We start from the raw sequence: 12,220 nt of genomic DNA, 5'->3' as shown, positions 1-12,220 counted from the left end.
GGCATTCCTTTCTGCTGCTGGGCGTGCTGAGGACTAAGGCAGTGGTGGCCGATGCCCAAAGTGGGGAGAAAGAGCTGTGGCCTGTGCCAAAAGCTCAGTTCCCCCCATGGCTGTTGGTGTTATGGATCCAGAGGAATGGGTGCTGAGCAGGTTGGAGGGCACAAAGCTGGAAACAGCCAGCCCCAAATCAGAGCATGGGATCCAAAGACAGAGAACAAGGCCAGAGGAAGGCCTCGCTCACAGATGGAGCTAGAGGGGTCCCTGGAAGTGGTATCCTCACATGTACAGCTGTGCAGGGTGTTCACTGTGCAAGGGCACTGGGCTGAGGCGGAATCCAGCCTGTGGGCTGCTCCTCAAGCCCTGGCATGAAGCTGCATCCACCTGGGTAACGGGCACCCTTTTCTAATCTGTGCAAAGACGCATTAAGGGCTAGTGGTGGCCCTGGAAGGATTTCCCCAGGCAGAGACTGGCAGAGGGTGCTCTGGGCAGTGGGAGCTGCCGACACAAGAGCCTGGATGCAGGCAGGAAGCAAGGTGCTATGAGCGGGCAGAAGCAGAGCCACGAAGAGTGGCCGAGGCCTTCATACCAAACCCCAGGATTTGTCCTTCAACTGGGGCAAACTGGAGGCAACTGGGGCAAACTGGAGCCACAGAAGATGGTTGAGCGGAGAAGCGATAAGGTCAGGGCTGTGTGTTAGGATTTTTAGCAGAAGTCCAGCTGGCTGCTGGCCACGTGGGGAGGGTGGCATTGGAGACCAGAACTTTCCCTCTGCATCCGCAGCCTCATTTTTCTGGGGGTGACATCAATTCCTTGTTCAGAAGCAGCTCAAGTGGAAAACTCTGTGGTGCCCAAGCACTCAAGGAGGCCGCAGGGTGCCAGTTGCTGCTCCAGCTCCTCCCCGTGGGGAAGATGCCCTCTCCCATCGTCCTGCTCGAACACCACACCCCAACTGCCCACCAGCCACTCTCCACGCTCCTCCCCTCCTCAGTAACAGAATCCCAGTTTTTCTTCAGACGGCAATAAGCCCAGCTAAAAGGCAACATTTCCAGCCTCCTTTGCACATATGGTGTGGTTGCATGACTTAGTTTTAGGATGAGATATAAGCAGAAGGTGTTGAAAGGGATTTCTAAGAATGCTCCTTGAAATAGAAACAATATTGGTGAAGGCTAGTTCTGTCCTTTCTACATCATCCTCCATTCAGCCTGGAATGCAGATGTGATAGTTGGAACTCTAGCAGCCACTCTGGATTAGGAGGTGACCTTGAGAATTGTAGCCACGGGCTGAGGATAGCAGAACAAGATAAAAGACCCTGGGCTTCTAATGACACCATGGGAGCCTCCATATCATCCCTGGGTTGCTTACTTCCAATCTCTCTAAATGAAAAAGAGAAATGATCTTCTAGTTTGTTAAGCCGATGTTTTCTCTTGTTTCTATTACTAGTAGCCTATGTTATTATCGACTGCTGCTTAACAAATTACCCCAAAACTTAATGGCTTAATACATCAATAACCTTAATTATCTCTCCTGGTTTCTGTGGGTCAAGAATTCAGACAGGGTGTAGGGTGCGTTTCTGCTCCAGGACGTCTAGGGGCTCTGCCTGAAGACTCGAACACCAAGGGTGGAGTCATCCAAAGGCTCATTCACTCATGTCTGGCAGCTGATGTTGGCTGCTGGTGGAGTGCCTAACAAGGGCTATTGTCTGGAGCACCCAACGAGGGCCTCTCCATGTGGCTTAAGCTTCCTCATAACATGGTGGCTCCAAGGGCAAGTGTACCAAGAGAGGGGAGGCTGTATTGCCCTTTATGATCTAGCCTCAGAAGTCACATCTATCACTTCTGCCCCTTTCTCTTGGTCAAAGTGATTACAAAGGTCCACCCGGTTTCAAAGGTGGGGAGCATAAGATCCCACATCTCGATGGAGGCTTGTCAACATCACATTGTAAGATTCGCATGTAGCATAGGAGATATATTAGTGGCCATCTTCAAAAATGCCATCAGCCACTGAGCCAAAGCCATTCCTAACTGATCGACGTCTACAGAGTGGCCTGCAGAATGAACGCCAACTGTTTTGTGTTGCTGGTTTGAGGGAGGAAGGTGGCGTTACGTCAGATTAGGCCTTCTGGGGGCAGGATGGCCTGCTCGGGTCCTTTATTGGAGCCTTCTGGCTTGTGGCAGATTAAATATGGCCACGAATTCTTTGCAGCTCCTCCCCTCAGGAGGTGGAATCTGGTTCTGCGCTCTTTAAATCTGGCTTGGCCTCGTGACTTGCTTTGACCAATAGAATGTGGCGGAAGTGAGGCCGTGCAACTTTGGAGGCGAGGCCTCAAGAGGCTTTCACCTTCCACCTGTGCTTTCTTGGAACCCCGAGACCACCATGCTGTGAGCACGCCCAGCGCAGCCTCCTGACAGGTGAGAGGTCACGTGCAGGGGAACTGAGGCCTCCAGCCAAGAGCCAGCATCAGTTTCCAGACCCGCGGTTGAGGCCATCTTGGACATGTCAGTCCCAGTTGAGCCCCAGATGACCATAGCCACAGACGCGACCCCAGCTGAGACCAGCAGATGAACCACTGAGCTGATCCCAGCCCAAATTGCTGATCTACCGAATAATGAGAAATAAGAAATCCTTGTTGTTTAAGCCACTGAGTTTGAGGGTGATTTGTTACATGTAATGAACAGCGGATAGAAGGCCCTGGACCCACTTCCACCTCATGATGGCCGGTCACGAGGCTGGGACAAGCAGGGAACCAGAAATCCCAGAGTCTGCTGGACAGCTCCCTTCTCCTGGTCTCCTGATGTCACTTGGTCATGTGTTTGGTCTCTAGTAGAGCCAGCATCCAGCCAGGTTGCTCCATTCTGAACGATTCTCAAAAGGAGCATCACGCCTGAAGAAGGAGGCAGAGCTTTGCTCCGGAAGCCCAGAGGCCTCTGCCTCTGCTCTCTGATCGAGGCCTGACGCGGGCTCCGCACGGCATGGCCCAAAGAGAGCACCTGATTTCTAACCCCCGCCCCAGCCCTGCTCCCCTCTCCATCTTTTTCATCTCAGTAAATAGTGTCACCATTCATCCACTCACTTAAGCCAGACACCTGCCTGGCCATCCTCTTCTTTTTTGTTTTCCTAAACTCTGTATTGCTGTATGTGAGATTTCAAACACCACCAAAGTAGAGACATGGGTGCAGTGAGGCCCTTTGTCCTCAGCGCCCGGGGCTACAGCCGTGGATGGTGCGCCACGACCACTCTCCCTTCATCCGCACCCCCCTCCCTTCTCTGCGCCCCCACTGGATTGTTTTGAAGATCTAGAAGTTGTAGCACGTCATCCATGCACAGCCCCCTCGCCCCCAACGTGAAACCCACCACCCAGGATTCTACCTACCACACGTCTCGCTAGACAGTCCCGGGTCCTTGCCACCCAAGCCACCACCTGGCTCCAGGCCCCCAGGGGTCCTTGTCCAGGGACTGCCGTGGACTCCAACAGGCCTCCTCCCCCTCATGCCCTCCAGCCCACGCAGCATCGCCTTAGGATGTAAATCTAATCACGATTCCACCTCGCTCATAACATGCCCATGGCTCCCAGCACACATCAGGTGAACTGCAGAGTCCCGCCCCTGCACGCAGGTCCCTGTGGGGTCCGGCAGACGCCCCTGAGTTCCCCTTGAGCCCGCTCCCCTTTCCTTACAAGCCCAGCCACAGTGGCCTTGTGCCTGATCCTACAACAAGCCGAGCTCCTTCTGCCTGGAGGTCTTGGCACACGCTGTTCCACCTCCTGGAGCGCTCTTCCTTTCCTCAGCTCTTTCTGTGATCCCCTCAACGCTCGGCTGGGCCGTGTGTGACTCCTGACCGCTCTGTCTAAAGGCAACCTCAGGGGCCAGCCCGGTGGTGCAGTGGTTAAGTGCGCACGTTCTGCTTCGGCGGCCCAGGGTTCACCGGTTTGGATCCCGGGTGCGGACATGGCACTGCTTGGCAAGCCATGCTGTGGCAGGCGTCCCACGTATAAAGTAGAGGAAGATGGGCACGGATGTTAGCTCAGGGCCAGTCTTCCTCAGCAAAAAGAGGAGGATTGGCAGCAGTTAGCTCAGGGCTAATCTTCCTCAAGCAAAAATAAATAAATAAAAATAAAGGCGACCTCACCAACCACGCCACCCTTCTCTACCACAGCTCCCTTTGTGTTTCCTTTCTGCCACTCGCTGAGTGGTAACAATTTTTATTTACATATGTATGAGTTTATTCTCTCTTTCATCTCTTAGATCTAAAGTGATGGGGGGGCAAATGGTCACAGGCGCAGAACTTCGAGTCAGGCAGAGTCCCAACTCGCCACGACGACCCGAGTGGCCCTGGGCAAGTCACTTAGCCTCTCTCTGCCTCAGTCTTCTCAGCTGCAAAATGGGGATAAAAATAGAATCTCCTGACTTTGAAGGGTTGTCATAGGATTAAAGAAAGTAACATGCTACTGTGCTTAGAACAGGGTCTCAAACGTGGTGAGGGCTCACCGAATTCAGCTCTCATCGCCATTTGTACTGTTATTAGTAGTGATAAATAGGCACTCCATACCACACACACATGCTCACCAGCAGCCAGCACAGTGCCGGGCACACAGTAGATGTCCGATCAACACGTGTTAGGTGAATGATTCCTCGGCTCCTACTGACACTGCCAATGTCCTGGGGTTGCTGGTCCTGTGGATGGAGTAGAGGAGCCCCTGTCCTGTGGCCCAGACCAGCCAGCGGAGCTCCACACGGCTCAGCCTCGCCTGAGGTGGAGCTTTATGATCTTTGGTTAATGGGCCTGAGAAGGGCACGCAGGGAGGTGTCTGCCGCCTCCCTAGTCCAGAGCGAACCAGGAAGTTTATGTCTCTTCCATGGATCCAGGCCCAGAACCACAAGACCCCTTGGAGCTTCCCCGACGTGGCAGGCCCCTGCATTTTTCAGGAGTTTCATCTTCCTTCGAATGTCACACATTCTGCCATCTGTTCTCCAGAGGCCAGGAGTATGCAGTCATTGCTGGGGGGCCCAGGGTGTATCTGGAAAGGGCATAGAGGATCAGGCGTCCAGCCAAACGCTGAGTGAGGGCGGCAAGGGCGATGCTGTCCTGCTGGGTGAGGCAAAGGCCCCCGGGAGACGGATTCAACAGAAACAAGGACAGGCGGCCCGGCCAGACTGATAACTGCTCACAGGTGCCAAAGGCCGTGCCACGTCTGCGCCACGGCGGCGTCTCCGTCCGGAATGTCAGCTGACACCCAAATCGGCTAGTTTTCCGTAACCCCCAGTGGTACTCCAGAAGACGGATGAATTTTTCTCCTCTTTCACTACTGCTTTAAAAACTTATGGAATGAAATGGACCAAAATTAAATACTGACTTTTTTCCGTAGAAGAGTTTCAATGTAGGTGTTATTGAGGCATGGTATGTTATAAAAGACAAAACAGTGTTATAAAAGGCTGCAATAATAAAGACAACTATTTTAGTACAGATCCAGCTCAAACCTCTAGAAAACCTTATAAAACGAATATAGGGTCATTTAAAAATTCAAATATGGGCATTTACGAAGTAGGAGTCAGAGTTGCCTCCTGCACTCCCGGCCTCGCTCCATCTGTTTCTCTAGCCAAACTGGGAGAGCAAGACGTGGAGGGTGCTTGGACTCACCAGGTGAAGGTGGCTATGCTGGAAGTCACTGGAATCCCCCAGCCATGGGGTGTAAAGAAAATTCAAATCTCTATCTTCAACCTGGACCTCTGTTTTTTTGTGGTTTTTTTGGTGAGGAAGATTGCTCCTGGGCTAATATCTGTTGCCAATCTTCCTCTTTTTGCTTGAGGAAGACTGTCGCTGAGCTAACACGTGCCAATCTTCCTCTATTTCCTATGTGGGACGCTGCCACAGCGTGTTTTGATGAGTGGTGTATAGGTCTGTGCCCGGAATCTGAACCCACAAACCTCAGGCTGCCGAAGCAGAGCGTGGGAACTTAACCACTACGCCACTGGGCCAGCCTTGCTGGACCTCTGTTTTGAGCTCTGGATTCAGGCACCCACTTGCCTTCTTGAGCAGTCTACTTGGTTGACCTCCAAACACAGCATACTCCACAGATCCCAAACTGACGACATCAGCCATCTCCCCAGAGTGACTTCTTCTCCTCACGTCCCCGCCTCCGTGAATAGCACCACCTGGGAGCCAGAACCTGGCCGCCGTCGTTCCTCTCCTTCACATTGACCCACTGGGTCCTGTTCAAATCTACTCTCCAGCCACCTCTCAGTTTTGCTCTCTCCTCCCATCCAACTCTGCCTCTGCTTCGGTTCAGGTCACCATCATCTCCTGCCTGGGCAGGGCCCTGAGCGGCGTCACCTGTGTGTCCTTGCTGCTCTCCTATCTGGTTACCCTGTATCCCCTGATGCCTTGTGGAGTCTCTGACACATAGTAGGGTCTCACTAAATACTGGATAAGTGAGAGAACGGGTTATTATTTTAGTGGGCAGGAGTGGCCCCTGTTTGACTCTTTGTCCTGTAACATCTCTCATTCCGTGGGGATATGGGGCTCTGCGTGTGTCTAGTGTCCCAAGTTACACCCACAGGAACCAGGAAAACCATCCTGGGCGGGTTCTCTGTGAGCAGATCCCATAGTGGAACACCTACGAGGGCAGAAAATAAAATCTATTTTTTTATGATTTACTTAATAGCGAGAGAAACTGACACTTAAAAGTTGCCTCCCACTTTAAACCCAGCCGGTGGGTCTATAATTGGCAGACTTCCCCTCCTCTTCAACTGACAAAATTGCAGGCACATGACCCAAGAAACGCCAAATGGATGCTCCTTCCTTGGAATGTTCACTTTAGGCCAAGTCTCAAAGATTCTGAGAATGGTTGGGGACAAGGATCTGGCAGTGGCTTGATCACGCTATTCCGGAGTCCCTGCTCCAGGCTTCTAAGCTGCTCCAGCTTCTACGTGTCTCCAGGTCTGAGTTTCAGCCCATGTTAACCCCACAGCTCCCAATAGTCTACCAAAGACTCTTTTTTGTTTGTCTTGCCATTAAAGGACCCTGACTGGCTGGGGTCAATGTGCCCCTGGGAGACGAACATTGGCTCCTCTCCTTTGGGGTTTAAAGGATTCAATAGCTCCAGAAGGCTAGAGGTGGATGTGAATTGAGGTCAGATGACAGGAAAGAACCTCAGGAAGCCCCAAGAGAGGGACGGCCACGGGGGTTGGGGGGACTGAGCTAGACACACAGTCAGTAGCACGGTCTAGATGGTTCCTGGATGAAGGCTGAAGCTGGGAACGTCTCCTGACCCAGCCCCTCGCTGCAGTGGCTGTGACAGCTGTGGCAGCACACTGTCCCCTCAGCCACACGGCCACACGCGGGGAGACTCTTGTGTGATAATCAGCCGCAACAGCACTCCCGAGGGAGGCTCTCCCAGCCGGTGGGACTGCAGCAGGAAGTGGCTGGCAATTTTCAGGTGGCAGTTTCTCTCACTCATAAGCAAGCCAACAAGAAAAAGTCGATTTTATCTTCTCCCATGGGTGGAAACTGAAATCCAAGCCGGCCTGTGGGTGCTGTGCACAATCAGGTTAGGAAGAAGAGATCACATGCAGGATGAACGACGGAAGCCTGTGGAGAACACGCAAACGTGGATTTTGGTGAACATTCCAAGGAAGGAGCATCCATTTGGCGTTTCTTGGGTCATGTGCCTGCAATTTTGTCAGTTGAAGAGGAGGGGAAGTCTGCCAAGATTTTATCTTCTGTCCTACTGGGTGCTCCGCTGCAGGACCGGCTCCTTGTGGCTGGTGGGATCTCACACCAGCCGGGAACTATTTTCCTGGTCCCTAAGTGTGGTCGGCAGAATCATGGCCCCAAATATCCACATTCTAACCCCTGGAGCCTGTGAACACGTTACATAGAAAAAGGGTCCTTGCAGATGTGGTTAAGGTTAGGGACCTTGACGTGGAGAGATGATTATTCTGAAATGTCCAGGTGGAGCACCCACGGTAACCAGACTTCCAGAGGCTTCTCTGATCAGCCTATTTTCAATGGCCACCAAGGGTCGGAGACTCATTGAGACCTGGTGACACGCTAGTCTGTGGGTTGGGCAGTTAACGGGCAGGACAGACTGCTTTTACTGTTCCTTTCTCCTGAAACCTTGGAATTCTTTCCTCTGTATCATTCCAAGGGGAGTCTGACTCTCCCCAGCGTGGGCCAGTGCTAGATCCAGGCCTGAGCAAGCCCTCGGGAGAAAGCTGCCACCAGGTGTCTGTGTTACAGCAAGAAGATCCAGCGTCCCCTAAGGCCCCCCAACCTTCCAGGTGTCAAGAGCTAAACATTCGCTTTCTGCTGCCTGGCCGTACACCCCAAAATCCACGTTTGCACGTTCTCCACAGGCTTCCGTCGTTCATCCTGCATGTGATCTCTTCTTCCTAACCTGACTGTGCACAGCACCCACAGGCCGGCTTGGATTTCAGTTTCCACCCATGGGACAAACCCGGCAATGGAGTCGAGAAAGGGGGGAAGGGAGGGGTTATAGACATCCCCAATCCCACACCTTCTTCCCGGTCCTCCTATAAGTGTCCTCCATCAGGATCCTGGGGTCCTGCAAGACCCTTCCTTTGATGTCGGGCCCCATGCACTCCAGCAGCTTCACAGGGACGCCATGAAATAGTATAAAACTTTGAGAGAAACACAGAGATACTGGACATCTGTCAGACAACTGGCAAACCGCTAGCTGGAGGCAGTTCACAATTTCAACACTGGATTGCACTACGTTCCTTTTGATGACATAATATCTTTGCAAAGCCGGGTTTTTGGCAGCCTCGAATACCGCGGGGAAAGTCAATGTGGAACAGGAAACGAAGGTGATGATGTCCGGTCTGATTCCAAGTTTTGAGAAGTTGTGCAGTGCCCAACAGACACACACATCCCATCAGCAAGCTGTTGTGGTTATTTAAGAATAAAATAAAATATTCTTCTATCTTTCAATGTATGTGTATTAGTTTTCCAAACAACTACCGAGGTGTTAAGACACAAGTACTTCTTACATTGCTTGGATCTAACTCTTTTTAAATGGAACTGTCAGGTGTTTTCTTGGCCCAGGGGTGCCACAAAAAACTCACTGGGACACTCAGGATATGGTTGAACCATAGTTGTTTGAAAACCTCAGCCCCAGGGGCTTGTGGGTTTGGGACGTCAGTTTCCACAATTTGCCTCTCCCATGATCAGTTTCGGCTTCTTGTAGCAGGTTCAAGCAGCCACCATGAAGGTCCTCACTGGCGTCCAGCAGGAAACCTGGACTCTCCTCATAGAGTCCTTTCTCCTGTCTAACAGATCACGGTAGCTGTAGTGGGCACTATAGGATGCCCGTTTTTGAAATGAGGAGGCAAACACAGAGTGAGTAAGGAACGTGCTGACGGTTCCCAGTCCTCAAGCAACAGAGCAGGAATCCAAGACAGTTGGGTACAGAGCGCCTGCTCTTAACGGCTGCCAGTTGGGCTCCCAGTGAGACATCTCTGAACTCAACAAGGCACGCTAAAGCGTGGCCATTGCCGGGTGCCCTAAGGCTGCACCTCGACTGGGCCCCTTGTCTGGATCCCACCAGGTCACTGCCAATGCCTCACTTACCAGCATCATTCACCCAAACCACAGACAACTGACTCCTCCTGGGTGAGGAAGGCTTCACCCTGCCCCCAAACCACAGCGTAATCAACCTGGGCGTCCGCATCCTGCAGCCTTGTGCTAAAAACGAGCGCCCTGGGAGGTGGGCATTTTCTAGGCGGCCATGGCTATCGTTATGGACTGGCTCTGCTCTAGGGGTGAAGATTACAGATCTATGTGGGTTCAAACCTCCGCTGACTAAGGCAGTCAAATAAATCAGGAAGCTTAACGCCAGGCACTCAGGAAGGTACCTTCTGCTTCTTCACCTGTAAATTGTGGTAAGAAAGGTGCTTACTTCCTGGGGGTTGTTATGGGTTGTAAATGCATTAAGACATGTAAAGCCTTTGGAATAGGACCAGACATAAGTGCTGCAAGCATTCACTATTGTTTTCATTATTATTTGGCACCAAACCCCACTCTAATTGGTAGAGGCCAGGGCACCAGAGCTGGAATCTCATCTGGAAAGCGTCCCACTCCCGTAGGCCTGAGTTTGTCAAGGTGGGAAGGCTGCCCAGCTGGGTGCTGGCACCTAGTTGAACTCAGTAGGTGTTGGTTTCGCCCCCCTCAACTGTCTCCCCAGTCTGTCCCAGTAATGGTTGAAAAACATTTTATTGAGCTCCTGGCACTGAACCCAGAGTCTCCTGGCTTCCTGGGGCCCCAGTCAGCGTGGGAGTGAGCAGGCTAGTATTTTCAGCAGTGATGAAAGCTGATGTAGAGGTCTGCCCTGGGATCAATCCGGCTCCCCGACCTGTGACTTGCAGCTCCCACAGAGGGTCTCTGAGCCCAAACCCACCTCCGTCAAACACACCCCCCTCGGGAAGGTGTCCATCCTTTGGAGCGCTGGTTGGGGCAGGGGAAGCCCAGCCCTAAGAATTCTGGGCCACCAGGTGAGACGCTGTGCTTTCGGCCCTGCACCAAATTCGTGGGGAAGGGACAGCAGGACTTCCACCAGCCTGTGTAAAGACCGGCAGGGGCCGCCGCAGCTCACAGAGTGGCTCGAGGGCCGGTGTGAAGTCCCCTTGAGGTCTTCCAAATACGACGGAGGGACTTGCGAGTGGATCTGCTGTTTGGCCGGCAGGAGTCGGCAGATATTTGAGGAACACAAACATTTAATAAATTAAGCAACTATTTATTGAACAACTAATGTGCTTTGGGAGAGGGGTCGGACCGAGGCCTCCCAGGGGCTGCAAGCCGCGGCGCCGAAGGCAGGTGGCGCCAAATGCCCATTCATGGACGCCGTCCGCCGGGCTCTCGACTCCGTCTCGCAGCTCCCCCACAGAATCCGCAATCCAGACGAACGGAAACCGTGGGTAGGGAAGGAAAGAGGGCGCCAGAGCTGGGGTCCGGTCAGGGACGAGGGGTTCGAAGGACTGGCGGGTCTAGGCACGCCCAGAAGGTGGAGAGCCGCTCCAAGAGCCCCAGGCCCAGAGAGGGCGGGGCTTGCGTCCTAAGAAGGCGGGGCCTAACGGTGGGCGGGGCTATTCATTAGCAGGAGGCGGGGCCTGGGAAAAGAGGTTGGGTTACGTCTTTGCGTGGGCGGTACTTGTGCTCCAAGCCCCGCGCGAGGGGCGCTCTGGGTGGGCGGGACTTCAGAGACCGCCAGGGGCGGGGCTCGTGGGCATTCTTAGTGGGCGGGCGCGGAGGCTCCGCGTAGGTGGGCAATTACCTCAGCGCGAGGGGAAAGTGTGTCAGCCGCACGTGGGTGGAGCTCTTGCCCTTGTGAGGCGGGTCTGAGACTCCGCCCCTGCCATTTGGGACGCACGGTGAGGGGGCGTGGCTTGTGCTAGGGGCGGAGCCTGCAGAGGCGATTGAGAGGCAAGCGTAAACTCCTGGAGGGCGGGGTTTTCATCTCTCCCGGACAAAGTCTAATATCTCTGCTGGGTTCCCGGCACTCGTGGACCAAGTCCCGGCAAAGTGAGGGGGCGGAGCTTGTAGTTCTGTTAGGCGGGGCACGGAACTCTCAGCGTAGTTCATACCTCCTGGAAGCGGGAACCAATAACTCTGTCAATCTCTGCGCGAGCCGCGCTGAAGAGGCGGGGCTTATGGCACTGGTGGGCGGGGCGATAGGTACTGCCTCGGCCGGGGCGGGGCTGATAGGGCAGAGGGGCGGGGCAATAGTTCTGCGAAAATGTCTGAGCTGGCAGGGGGCGAGGCTCTGCGGCCTTAGTGGGCGGGGCTTCTGGAGAGCTCCGACGGGGCGATCGACGGCAGTGGGTGGGCGTGGCTCGTAGCTCCGTGGGACCCGGCTGGCAGTGCCGGCGTCTGTGGGCTGGCCGGGTTCGCGCCTGAGTGGGGCGGGCCCTGAGAGCCAGAGGGCGGAGCTTGAGACGCAGCCCGGACCTGGGCGGAACGCCGGCTCGGCGCAGGCGGGGGCTCTGCCCTGGGAGGCCGTCTGTTTAGGCCCGCACGCAGCTCCGCATCTGGTGCTCATTACGGATGACAAAGAGCCGGCTCTGGGCCCCCTTCCCCACTCCCATCCCCTCCCTCCGACAGCAGTGCATTTAACTCCTTCCTGTCCTTGGGGCGCTCTGGATACCCTTCCCAGGGTCACAGGAGGGAGCTCCAGTCCTTCCCTTCCAGGCAGGCTTTGTCACCCCCCCCC

The sequence above is a fragment of the Equus quagga genome, chromosome 17 (genome assembly GCF_021613505.1).
Source record: "Equus quagga isolate Etosha38 chromosome 17, UCLA_HA_Equagga_1.0, whole genome shotgun sequence".
Classification (NCBI taxonomy): domain Eukaryota; kingdom Metazoa; phylum Chordata; class Mammalia; order Perissodactyla; family Equidae; genus Equus; species Equus quagga.
This window is presented reverse-complemented; position numbering follows the sequence as displayed.